The sequence below is a fragment of the Canis aureus genome, chromosome 20 (assembly GCF_053574225.1).
Source record: "Canis aureus isolate CA01 chromosome 20, VMU_Caureus_v.1.0, whole genome shotgun sequence".
NCBI classification, from domain to species: domain Eukaryota; kingdom Metazoa; phylum Chordata; class Mammalia; order Carnivora; family Canidae; genus Canis; species Canis aureus.
Window position 1 is genome coordinate 43,693,894 of NC_135630.1, and position 14,180 is coordinate 43,708,073.

Here is a 14,180-nt window from a genome sequence, read left to right on the forward strand (position 1 = left end):
TGACACTCAGTAAGTATGAAAGAGACCAAAGTTGATTTTCTGAATGAATGGTATTTGTGTCTAGCTCTGCAGTTGCCTTGAAATGTATTCTCATGGCATATTAAGTTGTCTTAAAACATTTTGGTTAACAGAAGGTAGAAATTAGCACACCAGGAAATGCTGCATGTGTATCATTTCAGAGAAATTAACTACTTTTCATATCTTCCAAAATTGGTGATAGATTTGAAAGTAAACATTAAATTCCACTCTGGAGTTTTTCTGTTAAGCCAGTGTTTCGTGGGGAAATCTTTGCCACAGAATTTGACTAAGTCCTTAGAGTACCAAATTCCCCTCCTTTCTGAACTGCGCGTCTCTGCCTCCCTTCCTCTGCTGCTCCTGGGAGGGCAGTATGTTTTCTCGGTTCCCCAGAGGACTGGGAAGCTGGTGTATTCCAGAAGCCAGTCTCCTAGGGTGGGGCCGGAGTCTTGGCAAAGTGGTAAAAGAGGTGGGACCAGCTGTGGATTGAAAGTCACTTTCTTGTTTGGACCACCTGTGGATTGCCGGGCTCTTCTGTGGAAGCTGGTTTTTCAGGGCTGGGTGCGGGGTGCTGGCTGCAGCTGTATTTTGTTTGCTTGTTCTGTTTTCTTTTTCTAAAAACGGTAGCCAGAACCTCAGACTTCCATTCACTCTGTGGGGATGGACTGTTAAATCTTTCTTTAGAAAAACATGGTGGTTCTTACCCTTTTCTGCATGCTGGTCCATCAACTCTTTGATGTCCACATTCTCTGATTTTCTGTGACTGTTTGATCATTTCAGTCTTCATTCTGTGGTTTTGTTCCTCTAGTCATTCTGGATTTTCTTTTTAGGGTTGGCCTAGAATCCTTTGCCCCTTCTGTTCCTCCTTTATTGTTGGAACTTCAACTTTGGGGAAGGTTACTCAAAAATCCCTTGTTTGGGAAATGTTTCTGTGCAGTGATTAGGATCCATTGTTGCTCATGAGTCCTGTTAGTGCTTGAGGGGAGCAGGTATTAATCGGGTACCAATTGGGTCCCTGCATGTAGAAGTGGCGCAGATGGCAGGATTAAAAATGGTCCTTGCCAACAAAGAACTTCAGGGGTCTGATGAAAAGTACACCTCATACACAGACTGTTAAAGCCACTGATTGACCAGAAGTATATTTTGGAATGTTTGAGGATTTATTTTCTGTCTCAGGCTTTGAAATTAAGAATTGATTACATAGTCCTATATGGATACCAATGTCTTTTGTTTGGACAGTGATGACAGTTTTAGCTGACTGTACTGCCCCATGATAAGGCTGAGGAAGTCACAACTTTGGGGAAATATTCCAGAAACATATGGTTGACTGATCTTGGTAAGGACATTACTAATAGTCACGCTTGAAGGGTTTCAAGAGATTTTGTGACAAAGGAATATAGCCTTTGGCCTGAGTGCTTCGACCAGGGCTGTTGGGAGGTCCCCTGAAATCATCTTCCTTTGTGAGTTCTTCTGGAAATTTCTGTGGTATCTGTAGTGATGCTGCCTTGGCAAGGGTGCACCTCTTCTGTTCCCCTGGACCATGGCGGTTGTTGCCAGTTAGTGGGTGCCTCTGGTCACTCTTTTTTTTCTTTCTCTATTTAGATACTCTGTCCTTCACCCTTTAAAAGTACATTGGTACGGTCAAGTGTCCTTCAGTGTCACCTCTGTTATTAGCCCTCCTCCATTTATTCATTCACTTCAGGAACAGTTGAGCACTTAATGTGCAGTAGGCCCTGTTCTCATCACCAAGGAAGCAGTGATGAAGAAAACAGATGAGTTCTCTGTTCTCATGGAGCTTATCTTCTGGCTGGCAACCTAAACAGGGGAATTTCAGATAGTTAACTGCCTGTGAAGGAGAAGGAAAGGTCAAGAGAAATAGGCATTTCCTAAAATGGTCAGGGAAAACCCAATCTCCAGCATTGGAACCGTGAGTTGAAGAGGAGTCTGCGTGGAAGGACCTTGGCAGGCAGAGGGGAAAGCATGCGTGAAGATCCAGTGAGGTGCGTGTGCAATGGCCCTATGTGGGGAGGAGACAAGGATGGAGTGATGTTGGCGAGATCGTGGAGGCCAGCTCTGCATAGTCTGCATATGGCCACAGTAAGGAGTTTGGAATTTCCTTTAGATGCAACAATAAGTCATTGTAATCATGAGGCAGCCCTAGGAAGGGGTTGTAAATGGCCTCACGTTTTCCGTCGCTGCCAATATCCTGGGTTAGCTGCTTTGTATGTGGACATTGGAGATCCAAGGGCCAGTTAAAAATGTTATTTCCTTCCTAGAAGTGACAAGACTTGCCATCTTCACTGCCTTAATACATTCGTCCCACACAGTCGAGGCCTTTATCTGCCACAGCAGAAGCTATCCTGTGTGATTGTCTTGACTAGTGGAGGTGCTGTGGGAGGAAACTTGGGGCCACTCTGACTGCCCATCTGCCCCAGCTTGCAATGAACTGGTGCTCCTTCTTAACTCTTACTGGTGTAGTGACAGTAAGGGAAGCACACCTAGAGCTGATCATCGTCACCTGTACTTCCAGTCCCGTGGCTGTCTTCCTGTATCCTCTCCTTTCCTCCTTCCCCAACTGAGGCTCTGTCTCATTTGTATCTCCTCCTCTACTGTTCCTGTAAATTTTTTTTCTCAGGGCTTGTAAAGACTTAAAGGTCATGTGCCATGTAGCATAATAAAATGTGCGTCCATGGACTTTAAGTTAGGACATGGCCTGAGTTTCCTATAAGCTACTTTGGATTCTGAACACAAATTAAAAAATGGATGCATATCGGGATACCTGGGTGGCTCAGTGGTTGAGCAGCTGCCTTCAGCCCAGGGTGTGATCTGGGCCCTGGGATCGAGTCCCATATTGGGCTCCCTGCAGGGACCCTGTTTCTACCTCTGTCTGCATCTCTCTCTCTGTATCTCTCATGAATAAATAAAATCTTAGAAAAAAATGGATGTATACTTCAATTTCGGGGAGTTTCCATGTTGTATTTATTTGTACATCTAGGGCCCATTAGATCCCATAGATGTAGGTTGACCAGTGAGCCGATAAGTACAATAAAGTGTTATGTGGTAATATAAAGGCAGGCTCGGTGGGAGCACCACGATATGTCCTTGGGGAGCACTCAAGAAGGGGTTGTCTGCTGGCTTTGAACTGGTGGACTTGGGGGGTGGGATGTCAGAGTCTTCTCTTAGGCTTTGGGCATAATAAGCCAATTGTTTTTGACCTGTCCTTTCTATTGAGAAGCTTCTTTGCTTCCATATTCTTCTTTATCAGGGAACATCTGACTAGGGATGGTGGGGAGGGTTGGAGAAGAAAGAGTTTGCAGTCAGATGCCCCTTCGAACCCCCCGGAGGCCCCTCAGAAAAGAAGCCACTATCTTCTGCTGCACCCACTCAACCTATGACAGCTCCAGTCAGGGTGGAACAATTTTTATGATTTGTCTTCGGCTCCTTTTCTCCTTTTGCCTTCAGGGTGACCTGTGCTTGTCAGATCCCCCGAGGCGTGTGTTATTGTCGAGTGAGGTAACAGTTGCACAATGCTAATGAGAAAACCGAATGGTCGTTTGAAGTGGCCTTGGTGGCCGCCGGGCGCCAGCATCTTTATCGGCCTGACACACTGTTTGGGAGCCTCCATTCCCCGTGCCAAGTGCCTGTTGCCTTTTTTTTTTTTTTTTTTAAGTTGTTATTAATAAGTGTATAGTCACTACCCATCCCTCCAGAAGCTGCTGATTAACACTCAGGCTTAAACTGCTCCAGGCTAATATGTAGTTTGTTCTTTGTAATACAAGCTGCCGGCATTGGGTATGGTTGTTAAATTATTTCCCTTTCTATGATTATTAATAGTTGATTGATACTAATGAATACATGCAAACAGTTTGATAGCATTATTATTATTATCATTACTGAATACCCTTGTAACCACCTAACCCCGGACCTTGGAATTGCCAATGACTTGCATCTGTATGTTCCTCTTCTCTTCAATCCCCTACCTCCTGCCCCAGCAAGCAGTAGCCAGGATTTGAAGTTGATTGTGCTCTTGCTCTGCTTCTCCAGCCCTGTGGCTGACCCAGGGCTCAGTATCTGCACAGGAGTGCTGCTCTAGGTACCCACTGCTGGCTGCCAGCTTGTCGGGCCCAGCTCGCTTTTTTTCTTTCCTTTCTTTGAGGGTGGTAGGTGGGGACTGTCCTGGGATTTCCCCTACTTGTGAGATTAGCAACAGCATCTCAGAGATGACATTTGAGTCAAGACCTCCTAAAATCATTCTCAGTCCTGTAAGGCCCATCCCCCCCTTTTAAAGATTTTATTTATTTATTTGAGAGAGTGATACAGAGCAGGAATGGGGGGAGGGGCAGAGGGAGAGGGAGAAGAAGCAGGCTCCCCACTCAGCAGGGAGCCCACTAGGGACTTGATCCCAGGACCCTTGATCGTGACCTGAGCTGAAGGCAGATGCCTAATGACTGAGCCACTCAGGTGCCCTGTTGTTTCCTTTTATAACAATTTGTCTTGTAATGCTCTCTTTGACGTCCTGAATGCAGGCGGTAGATAATAGAACCTACTAGCGCACACAAGTAAAAACAAAATTAGTGCCATTTCCTAACTAATATAAAAAAAGAAATGAAAGTAATGCATAATCAAATAGGTAGTTCATTATCTAATTGCTTGGGCCTGACTATACTAAGAAGACAAAATGAAGTAGTCAATTAGATCCCTAGACCTACTGATAAAATCACCTATAAATGTAACAACTCCAGACACAGGGTTGATTTGGTGACTCATATTCCAGAAGTAGTCATCAGTGATTCAATTTTTTTTAATGGTTCATAGCTTGTGGTAAAGTTTAGAACAAAATATAGTGTATTTTTGTTTCATCATACATGATAGTTGCATTCTGGGAAAATTTAGATTATGTTAAAACTGCAAAAAGTAGTTTGTCCTCATACCTTCTTATCTATTGGGTCCTGGTCACAATAGATCAGAACCTCTGGCTGTCTTCCTCATTTATAATGCAGATTCCTGGGCTCTGCCCCTGTTTTTTTCAGCAGGTATGGGGTGGAGCTCTGGAATCTACATTTTTGGGGAGCATCCCAGGTCATCCCCATGCAATTAGTGGGTCCAGGGACAAGCTTTGACTATTTGAGATTGTCCGTCTTTATTCACCTTGAGTGCTCTGTGAGGGAAGTTCTAGGGAAAGGGGCCAGCTGGGGCTTGTTCATCTTAATATTTGTTAAGAACAGTCAGTCTTCCAAGTAAGCTATGGATCAGATTCGGGAGGCATGATCAGAATTTTGGTGAGTCTGTGAGATAGGTTTCTCGCTCCATGATTCTTGCATTAAGAAAAGCATTTCCAAGAAGCTGTGGTGATGGAGGCATTAAAAAACCTAGAGTATCCAGGGTTCCTGGGAGGCATGCAAGTATGAGGAGGCCAGATGGCATCCTGGAAAAGAGTGTGTACAGATCTGGACTCTGTTGTGCAGCACTTTGGAACTTGTGGTCTTGGTCTTTGCTCCACCTCTTCACAGGGAGTGAGGGGACCTCTTTGACTCTCCAGGGCCCAAGGGACTTTGGGCGTATGGGACTCCCTTCCATTTATAATACAAAGAAATCGAAAAATACTGCATGTTGGAAATTACATTGTATAATTGCATCCAAGGTGAATTATATTCTTCTGATTTTAGAGGAATAAGAGCATTTTTGTGGCCCCCAAAAAGTTTTGTGGGCCTTAGGCACTGTGTATGCTGAGCCCTGTGGATGAGTTGACCTTGTGCCTTCCTGAACATGGATTTCTTCACCTGAAGAAATGAGGTAGTAGTCACTTTGCAGGTATGTTGTAGGCATTAGATATGGTATGAGCAAAACCCTCTAGCCTATTTACTACCTGGCCCAAATTGGAGCTGTTGTATACGGGCCAAGAGGAAACATTCAGTGTAAGAGTGAGCCTTTGTACAGGCACTTAGAAAAGGATCAAGCTTGTCCTTGTGGTTAATTTTTCTTAATTAATCATGTTTACATGGAGATCCTTTTCCCTCCTAATCTTCCTTTTCATTCACGCCAGTACTCATTGCACATATCTTCGTGATTCCCACCATCTGTTGAGTTTGACACCCCTCCTACCTCTTTGGGAGGATCATGCGGTCACGTATGCATCTTTTAAGGGAGAGTGAATGGAGATACATTTGGTCTTACTACTGGTGGGAGGATTTTTTTTCATCCCGGTACTAGAAATTCTACTTTCCGCCTGACGGCTCTTGTTCTAAACCGTGTCTCTTCCTTCCCAGGCTGCTGACGTCAGCTCTCTGGAAGGTGAATTGAGAGACTCGAAAGAAAACTTGGGTGTTGGCAAGTGGCGTGGTACCCTGGGCTTACATGAGAACCTTGGTGAGCCAGAACCCGACGAAGGAACGGGAAGTAACATAAAATGGAACACTAGGGACCTAGCTAGCTGGTAGAACAGGGCACACAGAAGGTGGGGAAGCCAGGAGGAGGGAGTGAGGATGAAGTGCAGGATCCCAGGACAGAGGGCTTGGTGCCTTCCTTTTGGAGCCCAGGAAATCATTATTCCTCAAAAACAAAGGTACTGACTAAAACAGTACCTTTTACGATAATCTGATACTGCTCTTGGGTTGTAAGTCCACTCAGCAGCTCATGAACAGGTATCTCCTGAGCTCTAGATAGGTGCCAGGCCCTGGGGGACACTGTGGCACAGAGAGGTCTGCCCTCAGCGAGCGTGTATGGTAATGGAAGAGAAACGCACGCTGCATCAGCAAACCAAGACCACATCTGGTATTCCTACATGTTTGGAAAGTGTCAGAGTAGGTAGGGCAAAATGAAAGCCTGTGACTGCGGGGTTGCTCTCACTAGGCAAAGGTGAGACACGTTTGAGGGGGGGCTTCAGGGAGGGAAGGGGATGGTCATGGATGGATCTGATGGGAGGGCAGCAAGTTCAAAGGGCCTGGATCCAGGAGCATATTCCAGGAGATGACCGGTGGCAGCTGTGTGTGCCTGCTAGTACAGAGGGGGAGAGAGGAAGGAGAGGTTGGGTGCTGGTCACTGGCTAGATCTCATAGATCATGGTCCAGTGTGGAGTTTGAGTGCAGCTGAAAGCCCCTGGATAGTGTACACTTGGGAACATTATCTGATCTCTCCTTGGGAAAGATGACCAAGTGTCCTGCACAGGCTGGTGGGTGGGGAGAGTGAGCACAGCCAGGGCCTTGTTGCTGTGATCTGGGTGGGAGGTGAGGGTAGTGGGTTTGGGATTGACATGGCAGGGATGGTGGAAAACAGATTTAGGATAAATCTTTGAGGCAGAGCTGATGGAATTATGGATGGGTTAGATATGAAAGGTGGGATGGAATGGAGAGAATGTACAGGTGAAGACTAGGGTTTTAGCGCTGGGTACCAGTTACCGAGCTGATGTGTGCAGCTGTAGGAGATGAGCAGCTCTGCTTTGGGCCAGCTACGTTGCGGGTGTGCCTCCACATTCCAGTGGAGCTGACGAGCAAGCACTTGGATACTTGGATCTGGTGCTCACCCACGTTGAGGGGTCCAGGCTGGATATACGAATTTGATATCCTGGGACAGAGAGCACATACTAAAGGAGAGGAAGAGATCAGAGGTCTGAGGACAGAGCCTAGGGGGATCCTGACATGACGAATTCTTGGAGAGCAGTCAGCCGGGGAATTACTGCAGTGCCTGGAGGGCAGATGAGTAAAAAGGAGCAGTTCTATAAATAGAAATACCTATAGATGACAGAAAACCAGCAGCATAACATCATTAATAGGTGCTTAAAACTATGATGTTCTGGCCCTGGAATGCTAGGAAAGCTACCTGAAGAGGCTCTTCCTAATTGAGGAATACGGTCCTGTAGAGTGTTACATTGTCTTGTATTTGTGGTAGGGCTTATTGGCTTTCTGAGCAAAGCCCTTTGACATTTATGGATGGAGTGTATTCATTATTATTAAGAGGAATTCCCTGGAACGAGTATCAGTTCTTTTTTTCCCCTAAGCTCTACTCTCTGAATTACCATACAGTTTATTTAAGGAGCTTGTGATTGGTGAGAGGAAAGAGGGAAGGGTGATTTCTGAAGCTTCTAATGACCACTTCCTGCCAAATCTTGGCATTCTTTTACATCTCATGGGGAAGAGGAGGAGTGTCATCTGGAGAGACAAAGGACCCCCAGGACGCTGAAGTGAATAGTAGGCATGGGCTAGCTCCTTCTACTCAGGCAGGCCCTCTCTTGATCTGTAGCATGTTTGGGAGGAAGGAGGTGTATTAGTCTCCTATTGCTGCCGTAACAAATTACCACGCTTAGTGGCTTAAAACCACATAAATCGATGTTCTGGTTGTGGAGGTCACAGATCTGAAATGAGTCTGTAGCGGCCTGAATGACGCCTTCCAAAGATGTCAAGCTCTAACTCCTAGACCCTGTAAGTATTAACTGGATGGAAAGAGACTTTGCAGAGGAGCAAGTGAAGCCTCTTGAGATGAAATGAGTATCCTGGACTGTAAGGATGGACCCTCGATGGCATCACAGGTATCCTTACAACAGAGCAGCAGAGAGAGGAGGGCTGCAAAGAGACAGCACAGGGGGAGTGTGGCCACGGAGGCGGAGGGAAATTGCGGTGATGGAGTCAGGAGCCAGGGAATGCTAGCAGCCATCAGGAGCTGGGAGGGCAGGGACGCATTGTCCCCGCAGGCCTCTGGTGAGAGGTGGGGCCCTCCTGACACTTTGCTTCAACCCACTAATGGTGATTTAGGACCTCTGAACTCTAGAACTGAGAGAGAAACATTTCTGTTACATTAAGCCACTAGGTGTGTGGCAATTTATTAATAGCAGCAATGGGAAACTAGAGAGTCTCATGTGTTCTTTTCTGGAGGCCCTAGGGGAGAAAGTTATCTTGACTTTTCAAGCTTCTGGGGGCTCTTCCATTCCTTATCTCATGACCCCTTTTTATCTTCAAATCCAGTCTGTCTTGACACTTTTTGATTGATTGCTTGATCCTAAAACCTGGGATCGAACAGTTGACACTTTTGAGACATTGACTTTTGTGCTTCCTTCCTCCACATGTAAAGGCCCTTATGATTACAGGGGACCTACCTGGATAATCCAGTATAATCTTCTTAAGGTCATAGATTAGCAGGCTTAATTCCATATGCATCTCTAATTCTTCTTTGCCATGGGAGGCAATACATTCACAAGTTCTGGGGTCAGGACAGGGGAATTTGGGGGGGGGGGGAGCATTATTTGGCCTACCCAGGGGGTAGTTACTCAATGGTTGTATGTGAGGTGAAGAAATAGATCTTCCTGGGCAACCTGACTCACTCATCTGAGGTTACCTGGCATGTGTATCCTCCTTCTCCAAATACAGTAGCCGGCCAGACTTTGACATTTTGGCTTCCAGATTAGGCTTTCTGAAGGCACATGACAAAAACCCCATGATGATACTAACAGGTTAAAAAAAAAAAAAAAAAAAAAAAAGTTGCCTTCCAGAGACACTGATCATTTGCTTCTGCTAGGCTCCAAAGTGATTTTAAGAGCCTAGCAATGAATGACCTTGGAAGGCCTTGGCCTTGTACAGTTGTCACTAAGCTCAGACACCAGGCTGCAATGAAATATATCATTTGTGCTTTGCTGTCTACTATCCCTTGCTGCCACCAAGCAGCTCTCCAGGGGTCACTGCCTGCAGGCTTGGCGAAATGACTTGCCACAGCTCAGGGAAGTTGTAAGGAGAGGGGCCAGCATTTTTTTTTTTACTCTATTGCCTTGTTGCATTGTAGTCAAAACTCAATAAAGGTTCATGAATCTTAGCTGGACTGTGGGCACACCTTGTTTGAAGGTGAAAAGACCTTGTGTTCTATTTCTAAAAGATTTCGTCTTTGTCACATTGCCTTCTAACCCTATCAGTTTTGTTGCTGTCATTCTAGAAAGGCCTGCCTGGGGAAGATAAGTGAGGGATGGCCAGGAACACAGCAAGTCAGCACTTAGAAGCAGTGCTTTCTGAATCTTGGTTGATTTATTATTTTTTTTGAAGTGGACCATTATTTTCCAAACTCCAGCCAGTTTTTACCATGTCTGTGTTACCACCTGTTACTTAAAATACTTGTCTCCAAATTTATTTTAAGTCATTTATTTTTAAGTTTTCTCTCATTCTCATTGACAACCTGTATAAACTTAGGGATTTGGTGTACTTGTGCATGTTAAAATAAATACTTAACTATTAGAGTGTGTATTTATGTGTACCATAGTGTCAATGTACCATACCTGGAAAAAACTGTATTAGACCATGGTGACTTTCTCAAGAGCCCAGAGTCCAAGGAAATTAGTCTTTGAGGATCAAGTCATCAGCCAGACTTCTGTTTGCTTCAGCAGCAAAGAGGGTGGCTGGCTAGCCAGTTAAGAACTTTTCAAGTAGGGTACCTGTGAAGCAGGGAGTGGACATACCTTAATTCCCAGCAAGCAAAGGGTGCAGCTTCTTATGCTAGTATTTATAATATAAATAATGTGTATGTGTATGTACAGGGAAACCTTCATCTTTACCTCCTTTGGGGATAAAGTGAAGGAAGAACTTACATTACTTTTATATGAAATGTTTAAGGAAATAGGATCAAAATAGAGCCTTCGCTGGAGCCATGGTAAGCCATGAAACTCAATATCCAAGGGATGTAAAATTTTAATAAACATAACTCTGTTTTTATTTGTTTTTTCTTGGCTGGGCTTTAAAAATATTTTTATATGTTCTTTGTCTTAATAAAATAAAACATGTTCTTTGTTTTAATAAAACTTTATCTAACTCTCAGCCTCTGGTGAAAATAAAAGAACTAAATAACAAAGAGGACCAGTAAGGAAGGACCCCGTTGTTGGAATCAATGTCACTTTTTCCAGATGTCTTGAGAGCAGGGTTGCCTGGTGGTCACTGTTCCCTCAGCATGGAGGAAGCTACATCCATGGAAAGACCATGCTGCATCCTACTACCCTGTGTCACCAGAATTTACCTGTCTTCCTCTTTTTATTGCTTTGGGGTCCAGGGGTGGGAGGCATTGTGTATGGCTTCTTTGTATATCATCATAAAACACTTTAAAATGATTAACTTGATTCCTTAGCCTCATCTTGCCTAGCTTTGAGAGAACGTAAAATCAGATTTCTCTGGAATTTGGGAGCATCTCCAACTTCCTCAAAAATTGAGGACCTTTTTTTTGTTTTTTTTTTTTTTTTACCTAGGAAATTATGAACAAGACTTCAGATTTCCCATGTTAGCAGTCTGTTTCCCTCTTCCCCATCGTCTTTTCCAGAAATACTTCTTTATGATTCTATTGTAATCTATCAAACTACTATGTTTTAGGGAGCAGGAAGATGTCAGTAAGACCTTGAGATGTGTGTGTTGAGCGGTGGTGGTAAATGAACCTGCTGGAGTGCTGAGCTCCACGTGGCATAAATGCTGATTTGCTAAAGTGATGCTTGTGTAAAATATTTGACTCCTCTTCTTCTTGACATTGAGATACTGTTTTGCTCTTTGGAAGAGCTCTATCTGGACAAGCCTTTTGAATATTTGCATTTTATTTCCAGAGAGTGCTGCTGACTTGGGTAAAGGCATGACATTACATACCCCGTCACTTCATTTTCCTGGAGGAGAGAAAGGGAGCCAAGTGACAGGCTGGCAGCAAATTGGACTATTGGGCTGAAATCGCAGTGCGACAGATAGGTGGTTCAGAGATTGAAGTGCTGTTTTGTCTAATCAGATATTAGCCGGCTTTACAAAGGTTAAACACATCCAGGTAGTGAGACTTGGGAGTCTCTCCTTTTAAATCTTGCTTTCTGTGATGAGGAGGGTCATTGTCAGATGCTCTCAGGTCCCAATTGGGCCTTAAACCCCACCCTGGCCAACCTCACCTGTGATTCTATGATCCAGAGCTGCATCATGAAAACCAAGATGGAGCAATGGATGAGAACCTTAGAGTCTGTAAGAATTAAAGCTGGGAGCAAACCTGAGCCAATATTTCTACTTTAAAAAAGCAAACCAACAATAACAAATGAGGGGGATGCTCAAAGGGTGAAAGAATTTGCCCCAGGTTATACCACCAGCTGGTGCCTACTTTTTCCAGAGAAGGCAGCATCAGGAACCTTAGAGCCACCTAACAGCTGATCCACATTTTGATAGTCATTGAAGCAAAGTCACTTAACTAAGAAACTAGTGCCCCTGATTTTATTTTTAACTTTTTATTGATATCTAATGTACATGCAGAGAAGGACACCTGGCAGCTGTGTCGCCAGATGAAATTCTGCAGAGGGCACACACTCAACCTCACCATGCTCGTAGTCCGCACTTCCAAAGCTCTCTCATGCTCCTTTCTGGTCGCTACCCATCCAACCCAGCAGCCGCCGACCTGACCTTTAGCAGCACACATTACTTGGTCTGTGTTAGTGTTCTTTCTAAAAATGAACTCCTGCAGTGTGTCCTATTTCATGTTTCACTTCTGCTGTGTGTTGGTGAGATCCATCCATACTATTGTGTATAGTTGCAGTGGCCATTCTTTCTCCTTGTAGAGTGTTCCACCGTGTGAATATGCACATTTATTGATTCATATATTGACTTGTCGATCCATTCTGCCATAGGTGGGCATTTGGATGATTTCCATTTAGGGACAGTGCTTCTGAAAGCACTAGCATATTTCTCTCGGTGAGTGTAGGTCCACATTATAGTTGAGGATAGGCCTAACGGTGGAACATCTGGGTCACCATGGGTATGCATGTTCGGCTTTATGAGCTACTGGCAGTTTCCCTCAAAGGTTGTACCAGCTTGGACCTTGGCCAGCCGTGTTTGAGTGCCTTCCTCCCTTATATCCTCAGTGTACTTAGCATTTCCTGTCCTTTTCACCTTGGCCATGCTGGCGGGTCTGCATTGTTGTGATACTGGGATTTGGGATTTTTAAACTGACCCTTTACATTGGGTTCTGAAAGACTTGGTTGTGGGCTTTTGTTTTATGCTTACCGTGGACTTTGTAATCTTCACTGTTTTCAGACCGTGACCTTACAAAGGCATTATTATTTTAAGTTGCAAAAGAGGCTGATGCATTCTAACAGACTTCATGATCTTTCAGCTGTTCTGCAAGAGAGGCTTGTGGAGTTGGTGTCTTCGATGAAATAACGTGCTGCTCTCACCGTATGTTTGGTCTGTTGCAGTGAAGATCAGAAATCAGGAACCAGGGCAGCAGTCAATGAGTTTAATTTAGTCTGGTTGAATTTGTTAGCATTGAACCTGGACACTTAAGATTCCTGCATAGGAGAGTCAGCAGGTGGAATGTGGTTAAGTCAGAAGCATGTGCACGTTGAGTTCCTGAGACTGGAACTCGATTTGCAGCTCTTGAGTAGGAAGACTGTTGCAGTCCCACATACATCCAGGATAGAGCAATTGCAAAGACAGAAAATGAAGATGAAGTGACTCAGAACCACTTGACACGTGAAAACACTACTACAGTGTTAGTTCTTTGTCCAGTTTTTTTTTGTTGTTGTTGTTGAGGCAGTTCCATGATCTAAAGAATTTACTTTGAAGATGCTGGACAAAAATTGAAGCTGGGCTGGGAAACAGTGCCAGTGTGTGAAGCATGCTGGAGAGACCCGGCTCCCCTTATGTAAGTGGGTAATGTGAATCATTTTCCGGCTATTTTCCTGAGAGTTTCACACCCAGCCTAGGAAGGTGATTCATGAAGACAGACTTGGCATTGTTTTTATGCTGCTCTAGCTGTTTCTGCTCTTCACCGAGGCACTGGCTCAGGTGTTCTGTGAAGGAGGGTGGTGGGGTAGGGGGCAAGGTGTCTGGAGATGTGATCCCTGAGCATGGTGGCCCTTGAGTTGACGGCTGGCTGAGTAGATTGGAACTCTGGGCTGCATAAGACAGGCATCTTGCTTTAGCACAGGGATGCTTTTGCCAGAAAATATAGCCACTGTGGACTTGGCAGAAGGTTGCCTTCAGTAGGATGATGGGATGATGCTGTTTCCTAGGACCCCTCTGACTTGTTTTCTCATTACCTACTCTGTGGATTGTGTTAGGAGGTTGTTAGCCCTTCTAGGAGGAGAAAAGTCCCTGGAGGTCGGTAGGATCCTCAGAGGCCCTGTGTCAACCATGCCCAGCATGGCATTGGGTAAAAGTTGAATGAATGTCTGTGTTTTTGGGATATGGCTT

General features: G+C 44.7%; 1 protein-coding gene across 6 annotated transcripts in view; it reads left to right on the forward strand.

Annotated features, from left to right (window-relative positions):
• MGAT5 (alpha-1,6-mannosylglycoprotein 6-beta-N-acetylglucosaminyltransferase) overlaps window positions 1-14,180 on the forward strand; it is a 345,976-nt gene that overhangs the window by 71,729 nt on the left and 260,067 nt on the right. For 2 of the 6 annotated variants that reach the window (XM_077861490.1, XM_077861492.1), the window contains exon 1: window positions 6,282-6,381. The exons of the other annotated variants lie outside the window; for them this stretch is intronic. The gene's annotated coding sequence lies outside the window, so the exon portion shown is untranslated. Of the gene's footprint in view, window positions 1-6,281; window positions 6,382-14,180 lie in introns of those variants that run through there. 6 annotated transcript variants of the gene reach the window in all.